The sequence below is a fragment of the Panthera onca genome, chromosome X (genome assembly GCF_046562875.1).
Source record: "Panthera onca isolate mPanOnc1 chromosome X, mPanOnc1 haplotype 2, whole genome shotgun sequence".
In the NCBI taxonomy this organism is placed as follows: domain Eukaryota; kingdom Metazoa; phylum Chordata; class Mammalia; order Carnivora; family Felidae; genus Panthera; species Panthera onca.
This window is the reverse complement of record NC_138357.1, coordinates 51,996,731-52,012,506: the sequence shown is the minus strand read 5'-3', so window position 1 is coordinate 52,012,506 and position 15,776 is coordinate 51,996,731. Positions and strand designations below refer to the sequence as shown.

Below are 15,776 nucleotides of genomic sequence, written 5' to 3'. Positions count from 1 at the left end.
TTCATGTAGTTTACAAGGATTGATGACTATAAGTACATCAATTAAGGCTTTTATGGCATTAGTACTATAGAATTGAAAACATTTTTCTCTTAAATAACAACTTGTATTAAGCACATTCATTTCAATATTTTTTTAGGGAAAATGAAACATTAGCAATAACAGCAACATTCGAAGGCATTTCTTTCCCATTTCTCATTATGATTGAATACATAATTACTTTATGGAATGCTACTGCAATCTAAAAATACTTTTATCCTTGAGCTACTGTTCTTTTTCATCTTTTGCTTCTAACTGGTTAGTCGAGTGTTGTTTTTTTTTTTTTCTCTTCCCTTTCTTCGCTGCTTTCCTTTGACCCTTGTTTGCTACTTTCAGTCTGCTGATTAAATCATATCTATTCCAAGCAAATGTGATGACTGCTTATTTCCATCCCCTCTGTGTCTCTTGTTGATGAATACCAGTATTCGTCACCATTATTGATTGTATCATCATCCACGAGTGATACCAACTGTTTTACAAAGAAAGAAAAAGTAGCTTTAAACAATTATTTTTCCTATAGTAATTGCATTATAAAGTATTTTTAAAATGCAAACTTTTTAATCTATTTACACGTTGAACAAAAGATAGGTCTTATTAGCAGTTGAACAAGATGTGGCTTCAAAGATCATATTTTCTGCTGCCATTATAGAATTTAAGCCATGTTAGAACTTTACTAAGATTCTGACTCTTTCATCCTAAAGATCCTTTGGGCCTATTGAAGTGAGGTGATGTTTCTGGTAGACCAATAATTCCCTTGAAATTATAGAATTTGGAAAGTGCCATCTTTCTCCTCGCATAGACTTTCAGAACCTTGAACTAGGAAATGAGAAGCAAGGTTATACCAAATCCCTACTCTAACTTGAGTTATGAAGCTACCTCTGGACAAAAGACAGAAGTCCCTCAGCCCAAGACAAATGGAGGCAAGGAATCCAGGCTCTAATACCTTTAGTGAAACTAACAGATGGCAAACAATCACACTTTTTTTTTTTTTTTACCAGCTTCCTATTCATTTTTTTTTTAGTATTATATAAATTTGTTTTGAATCCAAAGATTGTTGGCTAGTCATATATTTAATGAATTATAACACCTTTCTAATTGATTATATCTTCAAAACTAATTCCTCTCAATTGTATATCCAGAAGTAATCAAAACGTTCTATATATGTGGAATATTTACTTACCATATGGTTTTTGCAATGTTCTATTATAATTCTAGATTTCCTACGTAAAGTATAAATATGAACTATAGAGGCAGGAAGGAATACAGAAGAGGGATTGAACACTGTTTATTAAGCTCAGTGGTAGGTCCATAGACCCATAGATTCATCATCTTGTATCTACATTTTGGTATGCCTTAAGTACTACACAATAAATAAGCTTAAAAGTATTTGACAAGTGCTGAAAGCATATGCCTAAGAAGAGTTCCTTAACTTTGGTACTGTTGATATTTCAGCTTAGTTATTTTTTGTGGAATGCTATTGTGTACATTGTAGGATGTTTTGTAGTATTCCTGACCTCTACTCCCTGGGTGCTAGCAGCAGCCTCTCACCACCAGTTATGACAACCAAAAATGCCAGCAGACATTGACAGATGTCCCCTACTGGGCAAAATTGTCCCTTGTTGAGAACCACCGTCTTCAAAATTACCTTTATTTCTGAAATATAGTTACTAAACTTTCAGAATTTAGTAAGCTTCCAATTAGTGGTTTTGTTTCTATTTTCAATGTTTATTAGAAATTTCAGTACAGAGGTTTGGGCATTTGAATAGGCAAAAACAAAAAGAAAATTGATTCCATGTGATTAAAATATCTCTTTTCCAGGAATGTAATATATTCGTGTATGTTCAAATACTGACAGAATGCATTCTCATTAAGTTGCAAATACCCCTATCCAAGTATTGTTTAAGGTGTAGGCCATAATTATTTTTCATTATGAATTCTGAATTATTTTAATTATGAATTATGAATATAGGCAATCATATTAGTGTGCATTGACTTTATCACTTTATTAGCATGAGTTTCCTTTATCACATAGTATGTGGGTTTTTATATTGTTTTGTTTTATATTAATGCCTTAATACTGAAGAATTCACTTTAAAGCATTCTAAAAACCTTATGTTTATTTCTTTTGATATGTCATTTAGGTTAAGTCAAATAATATAGTGATAATGTCTTCCAATTTGGTGTCTGAAACCTGGATCTGAATCCCAACCCTGCCATTAAACAGCCTGTGAACCCAAGAAAGTTACCTATCCTCTCTGGGCCCATTGTCGTTAAGCTCTAAATAGCTGATGAGTTTGTTGTGAGGATTAAATTAAATAATAAATGTGAAAGTCCCACTGGCACAGTGATGGTCACATGGTAGTCACATGACAAATGTCTTTTGGAGTTATTGGGATCAGTTCAGTTAGGCATGGTAGTTTGAAACATTTTCCTTCAAAACTTTCAGTTGAATAGCCAGCCTTCAGTTTTCTATGTTAATGGAAAGAATTATTAGCTGGATGATAATTCTCCTGGGGCTTTTCCCTCTCTATGCACTGTCTGGAATTCCAGAAATAGAGGCATCATCTATTATTAGTGAAATTGTGTATTTTGAGTATTAGCAGACAATATTTTGTAGGAATCAAAGTATTTCTACACTTGAAATTGAAAACATGACCTTGTCTAAAAGGTTTGGTGGTAGAAGTATTTGTTATATTAAAGAGTTTGCCAGAAATGATGTGATCCATTTCAAATAATTAAAAAATACCTACTTTGGGTATTTGTTCTAATAAATAATCACAAACTATAATATTTAGGGGCTAAAAATCTTAGATGACAATGCTAAAATGTGGTTTCAAGAGTGTTTTCATTTGGCCAGAAATAGGAAGGATGGGATTGCTCTATGACAGCAAAGAAAAGGAAAACTTATTATATAGGTGTAACCTGAAGAAGTATGGCTTTACATAAAAGATGGCAAACAGGATAACCTCCTAGGAAAGGTAAGAGAGAATATGGATGAGAACAGATATGATATCCCTATCATATTCTAGCTGGTGGAATATTTAAAATATCTTCTTTTTCCTTCTCTTTCAATTGTGGAACCTTTATTTTATTATATATTTGCTCAGGTGTGGTCATTATCTTCTAAACTGTACACATTATACTCTAATTTTTGTCTTTGTATCTTGATGATAAAATTAGAGACCATCAAAAATTAAGGCTAAAATAAACTTTATGAATTTTTTATTTCCCTTATTGTATGGAAGGATATACTATCTACTTTGGATATTTGTGGAAGGAGAAACTGAAGCCCAAAGAGGCTTATGTCACATAGCCAATCTGGATCACAACTCATTTCAGACAATGCCCACTTCATTGATTTTTTTTGACCTGTATTGTCTGACCAGTGTTTTTCTCTGCTGTGATATGCAGATGGTTGAATAGGTTGGAGGAATTTACAGTTGGACAGGAATAAAAAGTATCCACAAAAAGTTTACTAAATGAACAGTTTGTGTAATGTCTATCATCAGAAGTCAGAGTAGAAACTAAATTATCCTTCAAAATATTTTCTTCCAGTATTATAAAACATTATAAATGTCTTCTTTGGCACTCATTGTTTGTGTTATGAAATATATAATTAGGTGCCAGGAAATAAAGACTTAATTTTACTTAATGCAATATAAGGGGCATTAGATTTTGTTTCTGCATTAATAAGCCACATTTTATTAAAATGAAAGTGTGGTTCAGATACTAATAAGACCATCATTTGTTTTATCTCATATGAAGGATTCAGTGTGATGGATCCTTTTTAATGAAATGAAGTCCTTCAGCTTTATGAGTAAAATAATATGTCTTTTGGCCTTCATTTTATTATTTTTCATCAACATATGTATTTGAATAGAGTTGAAAAACTAGTTGCTTCTCAGGAAAAGCAAATAAGGTGTCTGCTTTTCTTCCTTGAGTGCTGTGACTAATTACTACATCATCTCCTTGGAGTTTGTATTCTTCAGTGGTTTATTCTTAAAATACCATTCAGTGTATTGGGGAAAAAAAGCACTGTGTTTGGGTTTTAGTTACTTGTCATCTCTCTGACCTTGGGCAGGTCGCTTATCTTCTTTTAAATTTCTTGACTATAAACAGGGGAAAATGTGTACTAATAAAACTGTTTTATTATAAAAATTAAATATTAGAATAAATGAAAACACTTGAAAACTGTAAAATGATTAAAAAAATAGAACACAGATATAGATGAGTCCCTTGGACATCTACTAAGCCCAAACCTCTCACCTTTTTTAGCTATTTAGCTATTTAGTAAAGACAATTCACTCTCCACTTAAACATTCAACCATCATTTGAAAGAACATCCCCAAAATAACTCATATTTCAAATCTCTCCCCTAAATAGAGGCCTATGTTCCTTATTTTCTGCACTTCTTTTTATCCTTTCTCTCTTTAACCCTGCCTGAGACTCATCCTGGTTCATCAAGCATTCCTACTGATCCTTTATCTGAAGATTTATTATATCCACTCTTACCTCCCCTTCCCACAGGACTAGACTTTTGTCACTTCAGTAATTTTACAACTATTGTTTCCTAGCTGTTTCTTGACTTTAGGCTGCCGCCAGCCTAGTGCATTTTACTTGATTTGACTAGCTTTTCTCTTTCTTCCATCAATTAATGTTCTCCCTCAAAAAGCAATACCAGTGATTGCCATCTGGTTTTGTTTGTTTTGAACATTGTAGAAAATCTCTAGTGAATCTCAAACATTTGGTGAATTTTTCAAAATCTTGATTTTGAACGATCTGTACATGATTTGACTTTGCTTTTCTCCATGCCTTTGCACATTCCCTTTCATCATTTCAGTATCTTCTACATCTTTCAAAATATTACTTAAAGCTCACATTCTCCTAGAAACCCTCCCTACTTTCTATTCCACCTTGAGCTCTCTGTTCTTCATCTGCCCATTTGGACTATGTTACTCATAGGTTTTTGGAATGGTTGTTTAAAATGATCTTTGCATATGATGTTGACATTCTAAACTACATCTAAACAACAGGTGTTCCCTGTTTCAGTTATTTTTTTAGCTCTTTTACAACCAGATACATGATATAGTGTTTATATGATAGATGTTATGTCATGTGATTTGGTGGTATTTAAAATTAGAGATTGTGAAACTGCTAGACTGAGCCTCTCTGCAGGACCATATTGAGGGGGTGAGCAGTCCATGTTAAGCTTAGTGTTAGATTTATGGATTTCCTTTCCTTGACTGTTTAGGTCTGTGTTATCTCCCAAGGATTTCTGAGAATTACAAGAGCCACTCCAGCTTCCTTTGTTGAACTAAAGACCTTTATGAAAGTAGACACAAGGATTCCATACATTATAAAACAGTACTTATATAGACTCATGATTAATGGTGTGTATTTCTGCTATTCCTAAACATTTCCATCATAGATGGTTCTGCTCTGAAAGTTCTTTTGTGAGAGGTAAAAACTACCCTGGTTTATGTAGTTTACCCTGACCACAACTATTTTGGGGGAGTGTGGCTTGGCCAAGGGAGTATTGGTGGTCTCCATTAACCCAAGTGCATGCAGGCAGTGCTTTTAGCACACTAGATCCAAAGGGAGTAGGCACTAGGTCCAGTTTATATAAGTTCCATGTTGTACATGTTATTCAAAAGAAAATCTGGCTATTTCCAGATGAAGAGACTTTGTGTTGGTGATGAGTAGCATCACACATAGGGAGGTTTTTCTTATTGGGTACCATAAATCCACAAAGAACATCTGGAATAGTATAAAGACAACAGATGCTGTGCAGGATGCATATAATATTAAGGTATGCTTCCCCTTTGGACAGGGAACATGCCACAGGTCTACAGAAAGGTGGAGCTTACCTGTACAAGAGTTTGGGAATGTTTACCAGATACCCTTCTTATATCCTGAACATATGGACTCCCCTTATCTGAACTTATGTCCAAGTCTCCTGAGAAGGGCCATTGAGTAAAGTGTCATAAAGAGGTCAGACCTTCAGAGGATGGATAATTAGTTGATGCTGGAGTGAGTATCCACATAGGAGTGACTGCCTGGAGTGGGACTCTATCTGAAGTGAAGCATAGATTCCCCACTGGTAAATTCTGCCTAACCTATTCCAGTCATGGGATAACAAACATATTTGATCACCCTATATTGATATATTGTCTTACATATAATACTTAGTAATCATTTTACTTGGTATTGGCATATATTCCAGATCTTCTCTACATAAAATCTAATCCATTCCTTTACATTTAGTGGTAGAGTGGTGGTAAAATTTGCTCAATGGATATTTATAAACATTAACACATGTTGCTAGTTGGGAAAGCAGTCGATTTTTGAGGATTGCTGTGAAGATTGTTTCTGCTTTATATTTGTTAGAAGTTGATGCCCCAGGCCAAATGTACTTTATGCATTATTTTCATAGATAATTTGAATACTGCTTTTGGTAGTATTCAAATATTTCAAACAAAATATGTGATTTGTTGTAGGATTTCTTCAGTTTTTGTTTGACTAGTTCCTCTTAGTTCATTGTACAAATGAATGCCTAAGCTGGAGTAGTTCAGAATCAAATGATTGCCTCTTATCTCATTTTTTCCACCAAAACTCAATTGACTGTTCTTGATGTCAAAATGGATGGGATATTTGAAGGGGTACGAAACTCCAAAAATTATTTTTTCCTTAGAAAAAAGAAAAAAAAACTTTGAGGGGCACCTGAGAGGCTCAGTCGCTTAAGCATCTGACTCTTGGTTTCGGCTCAGGTCACAATCTCACAGTTCGTGAGTTTGGGCCATCATGTCGGGCTCTGCATTGAGGCTGGGTGGGATTCTCTCTCTCTCCCTCTCTCTCTGCCCCTCTCCCCATCTCTCTCTCAAAATAAATAAATAAACATTTTTTAAAGTTTAAAATAGATAAGTTTAAACCCCAGGGGTTATTATTTAGTCTCTGGAAGAAAAGTAAACTACAGAGTATGTCTAAGCATTGCAAATGTGAAAAGTCATTATCTACATGATGATGACCAACTGAAAAATGTTCCTGAGTGACTCATCAGAAGAAATCAGTATTGAATTGAATCAGATGAATAGAAGCCTAAGTTCTAAATTTTGAAGATTTAAGGCAAAAAAAAAGTGAACTGTTCTGGGGCACCTGGGTAGCTAAGTAGGTTAAGCATCTGACTTCAGCTCAGGTCATGATCTTGTGGTTTGTGAGTTCGAGCCCCACTTCGGACTCTGTGCTGACAGCTCTGAGCCCGGAGCCTGCTTCGGTTTCTGTGTCTCCCTCTCCATGCCCCTCCCCTGCTCATGATCTGTGTCTCTCTGTCTCTCAATAGTAAATAAACATTAAAAAAAATTTTTTTAAGTGAACTCTTCCAGAGTGATCAAGAACATCTGATGACAAAATTGAATTAAGTTTTACGAAAGGATCATTTGGGATACTTCTCTAATATTTGGCTGTATATGTACAGTTAAAAAATAGCATTAATAGAATATAACCATATGTTCCCACATTACCAACATTTATGAAGCCTATTGTTTACTCCTTCTTTACAGAAGAAATCACTATTCTGAATCTTGGGCTCATGATCCCATGCCTTTCTTATGTTTTCACATGTGGATGTATCCCTAAAATATATGTTTAGTTTAGTCCTCTTTTTTTTTTCTTTTATATGAGTGGAATCACATTACATATATGTTCTATTACTAAATTTTTCACTTTTTTTTTTAAAGATTTAACCATTTTGATGTGTGTAGCTATTTTGTTTTCATTTCCTCCAAGGTATATTGTCGCATACTATGAATATTACATGATCCATTTGCCTGTCCTATCAGTAAATGATTGGATTGAACAATCCAATATTGTTGGATATAAATTTAATCGCAGTAGTTGATTACAATTGCATAAACTGGACAAATTTCTGTGTATTGAGATTCATATATTTGATTCTTCCTATCCTTGAACATGGCATGTGTGTCATTTTTACATCATTTTGAACAACTTTCAAAAAACTTTTTTGACACTTCCTAATTTATCTGTTATTCCATATGTTGGTTATTTTTTAACCTAAATTAAACAATATGTTTACTGTTCCATGCACGTTTGCTTAAATTTACTTGCATATTTAACTTATGTGTATACCTTCCTTCTTGTATGACAATTTCCTTTAGGATCATTTTCCTTCCTACTGAAACACCTCTTTTTAAACTACCTTTACTGCGATTTTGGTCATACTAAACACTTTAAAATGTATTTGATAATGTTTTATTTCATCCGTGTTCTTAAAAGATATTTGCAATGGATATAGAATTCTAGCTTGCAAATTATTTTCTCTCAGCAGGGTCAACATATTATTTCACCAGTATCTGGTTTTGATTGTTGTTAAGTGAGGTATAGTCTAAATTAACATTCCCTGGAGTTAACCTGTCTGTTCTATTGTTTTATCTTTTTTTTTTTTTCGTCTTCGGTGTTCTGGAGTTTCATTATGATATGTGTTGGTATAGATTTCTGTTATTCATTCTTCTGTTTATCCTGATTCATTGGGCTTCCTGAATTTAATGATTGCTATTTTATCAATGCTGGAAAATTGTTAACCATTTTTATTTAGAGTATTATCTGTCTCCAGTGCTCTCTATTCATAGTTGCCTTCTGTAATTCTAATATGCATATTTCACGCATTCTCACTCTGTTTAGGTTTCTGTGTTTACATCTCATAGTTTGTCTTTCTGTACTATACTTTAACTGGATTTTTAAGGCCTATTAGTTTACTAATTATTTTATGACTTGTGCCTCATCTTCTGTTGCACCTATTCAAATGAATTTCTAATGTCAATTATTATATTTCTTATATCTATAAATTCTTTGTTTTTTCCAATATTATGTCTTGTGTCTTTATAGGTCTAATTCTGTTGTTTGTTTTTGCTGACTCTTACTAATGTTTCTTGCTTCTTTCTGTGTAATCTGTATTTTTATTGTGAACTAATGATTGTTAAACTTTATCTGTGAAAATACTTGGAAACTGAAGTTTAAAAGTAGAGTCCTTCTTGGAAATTTGCATTAATTATTACCAGACATCTGGGAGCACTAACAAAGACTAATCACTTTAAATTCTTTTTCTGTGTGTGTGTGTGTGTGTGTGTGTGTGTGTTTATGCATATGTATATATGTAGATTGTTGATGTTGTTTTATATTTTGACAACTAGGTAGTTTAATTGTGGCCAAAAACCTGCATGGGAGCTATTCTGTGGTTAGAGGTTTCCAAGGAAAAAAACCTTTACCCTAGATCCCAGAGTCAAGGCAAAAGCAGGCAAGATTCCGTACTGTTTTTCTCTGTGGGTGGGCTCTGTGTTTTTCTTGATGGGAAGCCTTTCACTGGAGATATTATTTTGGAGAGTTTTATAATTACACAAGGAATTGAATTTACCCTCTCATCTTGTGAAAGGACTAGGCTTTGTGTACCATCTTAAGTTTTAGGCCTTGAAGGGTGAAAACTCTAAACCAGTAGAGATTGGTAGATGTTCCTAGGAAAACATTGGCCTTTAGTATTTGGTTATATCTCTGGATTAGTGATTTGTATAAAAGGAATCTTTTAAAAATTTTATGTGTTCTATAAATTGACAGACTGTAATCAATTTGACTACCCAACTAACTACGGTAACCAGTCGTCCAGAAACAGAAATACTGTGTTTTCTAAAGTATCTCAATGACTCTTTATTGGGAAGTTGGGGCAAACAGATACTACTCCTCCGCCCCATGTTCAGGTCAGTGTATTTTACTTTCCACAGATGCCAAATATTGTTTATGCTTAGTTAAAAATCTTATTGTTTTACTGTATAGGAGTGGTAGCATTCTGATGTAGCATGTTTTGTGTAACTATATGCATATTCTGTTAGTGTGCTAATTTTCGTAGTGTGCATAGAATTGCATCATTTCATATGCTCCCAAATCATGGAGGAGAAACACTGACTTTGGAAAGTTAAATGATTGGGTAGAGCATGAGTATGCACCCCTGTACAGTTGGATGAAATTTCCAGATAGTCTTTTGAGGTATTCAACATCGAATGCATTGCAGTACTCTCCTTTCAAGACTTCTAAACTGTTAGTACCCTTCAGACTCTACTCTTATCTTAGATAGTTGTATTGACTGTTGTAGTAATACTCAGCTTTGGAAACATCTATATAGAGTACTTAATAGTAATGCATTCTCACATTTGTCTGTGGTAGTTTGTCATGGACATGATAAGGTGATATCTAATGAAAGCTGAGTGTAGCATAAACAGGATATTGTATACCTGTTACCTATTTTAATGGATATGAATCTATTATATATCTGAGAATATCAGTTTTGCCACTTATAATGAGAAGATATTTTATATTGCATTGAAATATGTTAATTTAACCTACATGAAGGGAATATAGTCTATAGAAGAATATTAATAACATGGATACTATCGATATTATGTTTAAGAATATATCACAGCTAGACATGGGCATACACACCTCACATGTTATTAAATATTCATAGTCATTCATTATGTATATTCTCTATTTTTTTAATTCTTAAGATCACCTTTTAGGTTTAATATGATTTCCAATTTTTATTTTTGTGTACGAAGTGGAACTTCAATGAAATAGAAGATAACTAACGTCAAAGGAATTCTGTTAGTAATTATCTTCCAGATTAAATATAAATCATGTTAATTTTTTTAGAAAGTAATACCTTTTCTCTGCAAATAGGATCATGGCATTAGCAGAAATTGAATTTTTTATGTACAAAATAGTCACAACTTTTCTTTTTATAATTATAGAAGTTGTAAATATATCTGTAATCTCCATTAATCTATAGAGCTAGAACACTTTGAAGAATTCAGTTGAACTTAAATTAGGAAATGTTTAAATAGCATGTGATTTACATGCACATATTTTTTTTACCAAGAAAGTGGTAGAAGTATTCATTTTATTGATTGATTGATTGATTATTTTTTATTTTTTAAAATTTACATCCAAATTACATATTTTTGGCTGTAGAATGTAAAAGAAGGGTTGAACCCAAAGAGATTTTGCTGTTGAGTTGTCAGAACTTGTTACAGAGTGGTCATTGCCAGTTTGAAAGCTTAGAAGATGGAGAGAATGCCAGTTCTTGTTGGCAGAATAGAGCCATTAGGAGAGGCTGATAAGAAGTAAGGATGAGAGGTCAGAGTGACTATGAATTCTTTAGATTTGTTCAGTTTGATTTAATGATAAGAAATCTAGGTGGGACTGTCAATTAGAAACAAGGAACTTGAGGGGCGCCTGGGTGGCTCAGGAGGTTAAGCATCTGACTCTTGACTTTGGCTCAGGTAATGATCTCATGGCTTTGTGGTTTTGAGCCCCGCATTGGGCTCTGCGCAAGCAGTGTGGAGCCTGCTTGGGATTCTCTCTCTCACCCTCTCTCTCTGCCCCTCCCCCACTTGCACTGTCTCTGTCTCTCACAAAATAAATGGTAAATAGTCTGTTAAAAAAAAAATGAAAGAAACAAGGAACTCGAAGCTGGATACCCATGGTGAGGGCTGGAGCTTTTTGTTTGGCATTATTAGCCCTGAGGTGATCCTGACCCTGGGAGAGTTGATGAGCTTTTTAGAGGACTGGAGTTAATGTTAAGTCTAAGAATTTAGAACAATTTCTTTAGGAAAAGTTTCCTTACCTGGGACATATTGATGATTAAATAGGAAGGAAACCTGTCAAAACCTGCCTCTTTGGAAGACACAGTTGTTATAGTCCAAGGACAGGAATTTTGTCACCAGGGTTTCAATGCTTATGCGTCCTATTATTGACTAATATATATTTTTTAAAGTAATGGCTCTGTAGGGGTGCCTGCGTGGCTCAGTTGGTTCAGCATCTGACTTTGGCTCAGGTTGTGATCTCACGGTTTGTGGGTTCGAGCCCCATGTGGAGCTCTGTGCTCACAGCTCAGAGCCTGGAGCCTGCTTTGGATTCGGTGTCTCCCTTTCTCTCTGCCCCTCTCCCACTCACACTCTGTTTCTCTCTTTCTCGAAAAATAAATAACACATTAAAAATTTTTAAAAAAGAGTGGTTCTGTTGAGAGGGCTAGAAAAGCTCCCCCTGAATGCTTTAGACCACTAAACAGCATTTTAATATATTTTAGTTGGCTCTTAGAGACTATTATAGGAGTTATAGAAATTTAGGAATTTCAAACCAAAAGGAGAGAATTATAGCATATCCACCTGACAAATATATTTTGGATCAAATGCAACACAAATTACTGTCAGTCATATGTTGATTATGGTTCCACTGTGTAGGCAGGAGTATATGTAGCTCTTTTCAACCTGTAATCTTCATGAGGTTAGAATCTCTAGTGGTAACATGGTGGTAATCACATTTTTGGAAGCCAGTATATATTAGCTGAATGGATGAATGAAACACAAAATAAGTATAGAACCAGGCCCAGCATCAAAGTGTATGCCATTTAACTCAAAGAACAAGAGCTGAAAAATATGATTTAAGAATATGAAATATACACATACAATTTGAGACATATGCCATAAAAAAGTATTGAAAAACATATAATAAAGTAGAATAACTAAGGGATTGAGGTTTTTGACCAGATAAAATGGGGGAGAGTTGTACTAAGATCGCAGAGATTTATTCAGGAGTTTGGGGAAACATTTCTTGTCTAGATAATGAAAAAGGAAATAAAGTATTTGTCAACATAAGTTAAAATAATTCTGTTATATATATATATACGTATATATATATATACATATATATATATACGTATATATATATATGCATCTCTTATGTATATACAGATATACAATTCTATATAAAATACAAATATGTGTTAAAATTTTATATATACACTGTAATATATATTTTAAAGGTATAAATAATAAATTAATAAAAGAAATACTGGCCCTGATTCATTTATGTGGGGAATAATAGACTTAATCACAGTAAACCTAACTCGGCTCTTCTACTAAAATGACTTAATGAGATATAAAAGAAAAAAGAACGGTTATATTTTGGCAAGAAGGAAAGGACATTATGGTTCAATACTTTCACTTAACTAACTTTAAGGGTGTAATTAACATTTAAAGGAAATAAAGTTTTGGAAGTATTACAGAGTAATTGAAGAAATGTAAAAAGTACTTAAAATCCCATGGTCTGTTTGGAGAAATTCCTTCAGGTAACAGTGGCAGTCATCAGAAAGTGGACTTCTGACGTGTAAAAAAAAGATGAAGAAAAATCTGCTTATTTGGTGAAATAGTTACTGCTTTCCCCTTTGTTGTTTTCTTTGTGAACTTTTGCTCATTGACATTTTCTAGGATGAAACTTTCATGGTGACTGAGATTTTATCTTTTAAACACAAATCTTGAAGTACTTGAAAGAAGATGGTCAGTAGTAAGTAGGAGCAGTGGGAGGGAGAAATGGAAGGGATTCAACTTTATCATCTCACAATTTGTCATAACCTAAGTTGAATTTTAAATTTATAATTTCTAGCCTCTACTATTATGAACAGCCTCTACTATTATGAACAGCTTTTCACATACAGTATAGAGTATGTCTGAACTCACCTTTGCAATTTATTTAGAGAATCCAAGTAGTGGTAGTATCACTAAGCTACTAAAAGTCAAAAGCTGTTTTAAATGTTTTAAGTTTAAAACACTTGTCTAGTCCACATCATTTCACCTGTATTTTTCTTGTTCTTGTTCCTAGCTGTTTCAGGTCCCTAACTCTTTACAAAATCCCCTACATTATGTTTTTAGGGGTCTCCGGAAATATCTTACACATCCCATGAACTAAATTTGTCAGCTACTATGTAGCAGCTGTGGGTAATTTTCCTCATTTCCTGTTTTGAACCCTAGGGATGACTGTATATGGGGAGAGGGGAGGAGTTTTCCCATGGTGCACAACTATCCTGTGTACTGAAGACCATTAGGTGCCAAGGGTATGGAGTGTTCTGTGGCAAAATACAGAAATATGTTTCTTCCTTTCTTTCCTTTTTTAATATACTTGATTAGAGGTGTATCAAAGTAGTGCTCATCACTCAGCTCTCCTTTCCACAGCACTCAGACAATTGACTGTGTTGGGGGTGGGCAGGCTGGGCCTGCTGATACATCCAAGAAACACATAAGCTACAGAATCACCCCAATCCTTTTTAAAATACAGGCTTTCTTCCTGAATTTTAAAATGCAGGTTGGCTTTCTTATTGCCTGATACACTTCAGTTAGGCAGCAAATTTCTCTCCCAGGACTCTCCTTAGTCCACCATATAAATGGACTTCTAGGTGATTCATAGGGCTGTCCACTTTAGTCTCAAAATATGCCTTGAACCTAAATAATGTTTTTCATTTTCTCTCTTGACATGCTTTTGATGAGTAGGTAAAAGAGAGTAGAAGCAAAGGAGTACTGTTATGTCTCTCTTCTATGGTCTTACCCTCCTGCTTCTTCTATTCAGGAATTTATGGGCATGAAAACATTAATGTTCAATCTTACACTACATATCTGTATATAAAGTTTAGTACATATGTAAAAAAAACAGTTATCTTTAGGGATTGGCTATGATGGCCACTTACAACATGGGTTTCTAGAGGAAGGTAATTCATTAAACACTAAGTAGTATATTGGTAGTCTGTGTATTATACACATGAAAGAGAGAGTGAGTTTTATTCCAAATCTTACTTGTAAATAGAACCTACTAAGCGCTTGCAGTTATATAAGCTTGCAACTCAGCCATAAAACCACATCCAGAATCAAAAAATATCTAAGCCCACTGAATGTGTTAAATATTTAATATAGCTGAACAGAAAAAGAAAAGATATGTCACCTACTGTGGAGTCTGCATTCTAAAAATGTGTTAACAGGTTACCTAAACCTAGAAGAGAAACAGAATAACATTTCACATTCTGAGCTAAAATTTTATTTTAGACTTGATTCATTCTAGTTTACATATTGTCATGGCTAAAATTGATATGGAAATTTAGAAGTATACAGAATTGAGATCTTTAATAATTTTAATTCTGTTCTTAATCTTTCTGGTTTAGTTGCCCTGTCGTGAAAATTATGAAGTTCACAAACTGATTTTTTGTTTTTCATAATATATATATATATTTTTTCAATATATGAAATTTATTGTCAAATTGGTTTCCATACAACACCCAGTGCTCATCCCAAAAGGTGCCCTCCTCAATACCCATCACCCACCCTCCCCTCCCTCCCACCTCCCATCAACCCTCAGTTTGTTCTCAGTTTTTAACAGTCTCTTATGCTTTGGCTCTCTCCCACTCTAACCTCTTTTTTTTTTTTTCCTTCCCCTCCCCCATGGGTTTCTGTTAAGTTCCTCAGGACCCACATAAGAGTGAAACCATATGGTATCTGTCTTTCTCTGTATGGCTTATTTCACTTAGCATCACACTCTCCAATTCCATCCACGTTGCTACAAAAGGCCATATTTCGTTCTTTCTCATTGCCACGTAGTATTCCATTGTGTATATAAACCACAATTTCTTTATCCATTCATTAGTTGATGGAAATTTAGCTCTTTCCATAATTTGGCTATTGTTGAGAGTGCTGCTATAAACATTGGGGTGCCAGTGCCCCTATGCATCCGGACTCCTATATCCCTAGGGTAAATTCCTAGCAGTGCTATTGCTGGGTCATAGGGTAGGTCTATTTTTAATTTTTTGAGGAACCTCCACACTGCTTTCCAGAGCGGCTGCACCAATTCGCATTCCCACCAAA

At 34.3% G+C, this 15,776-nt stretch overlaps 1 protein-coding gene and 1 long non-coding RNA gene across 2 annotated transcripts in view; one reads left to right on the top strand and one right to left on the bottom strand.

Annotated features, from left to right (window-relative positions):
- Positions 1-15,776, top strand: part of DIAPH2 (diaphanous related formin 2) — a 1,007,297-nt gene that overhangs the window by 450,325 nt on the left and 541,196 nt on the right. The gene's annotated exons all lie outside the window — the stretch shown is intronic.
- The window catches only part of LOC145714152 (uncharacterized), a 37,725-nt gene continuing 22,137 nt past the window's right edge, over positions 189-15,776 (bottom strand). The window contains exon 3 of the long non-coding RNA XR_014136796.1: positions 189-505. This is a non-coding gene — a long non-coding RNA (uncharacterized LOC145714152). The remainder of the gene's footprint in view (positions 506-15,776) is intronic.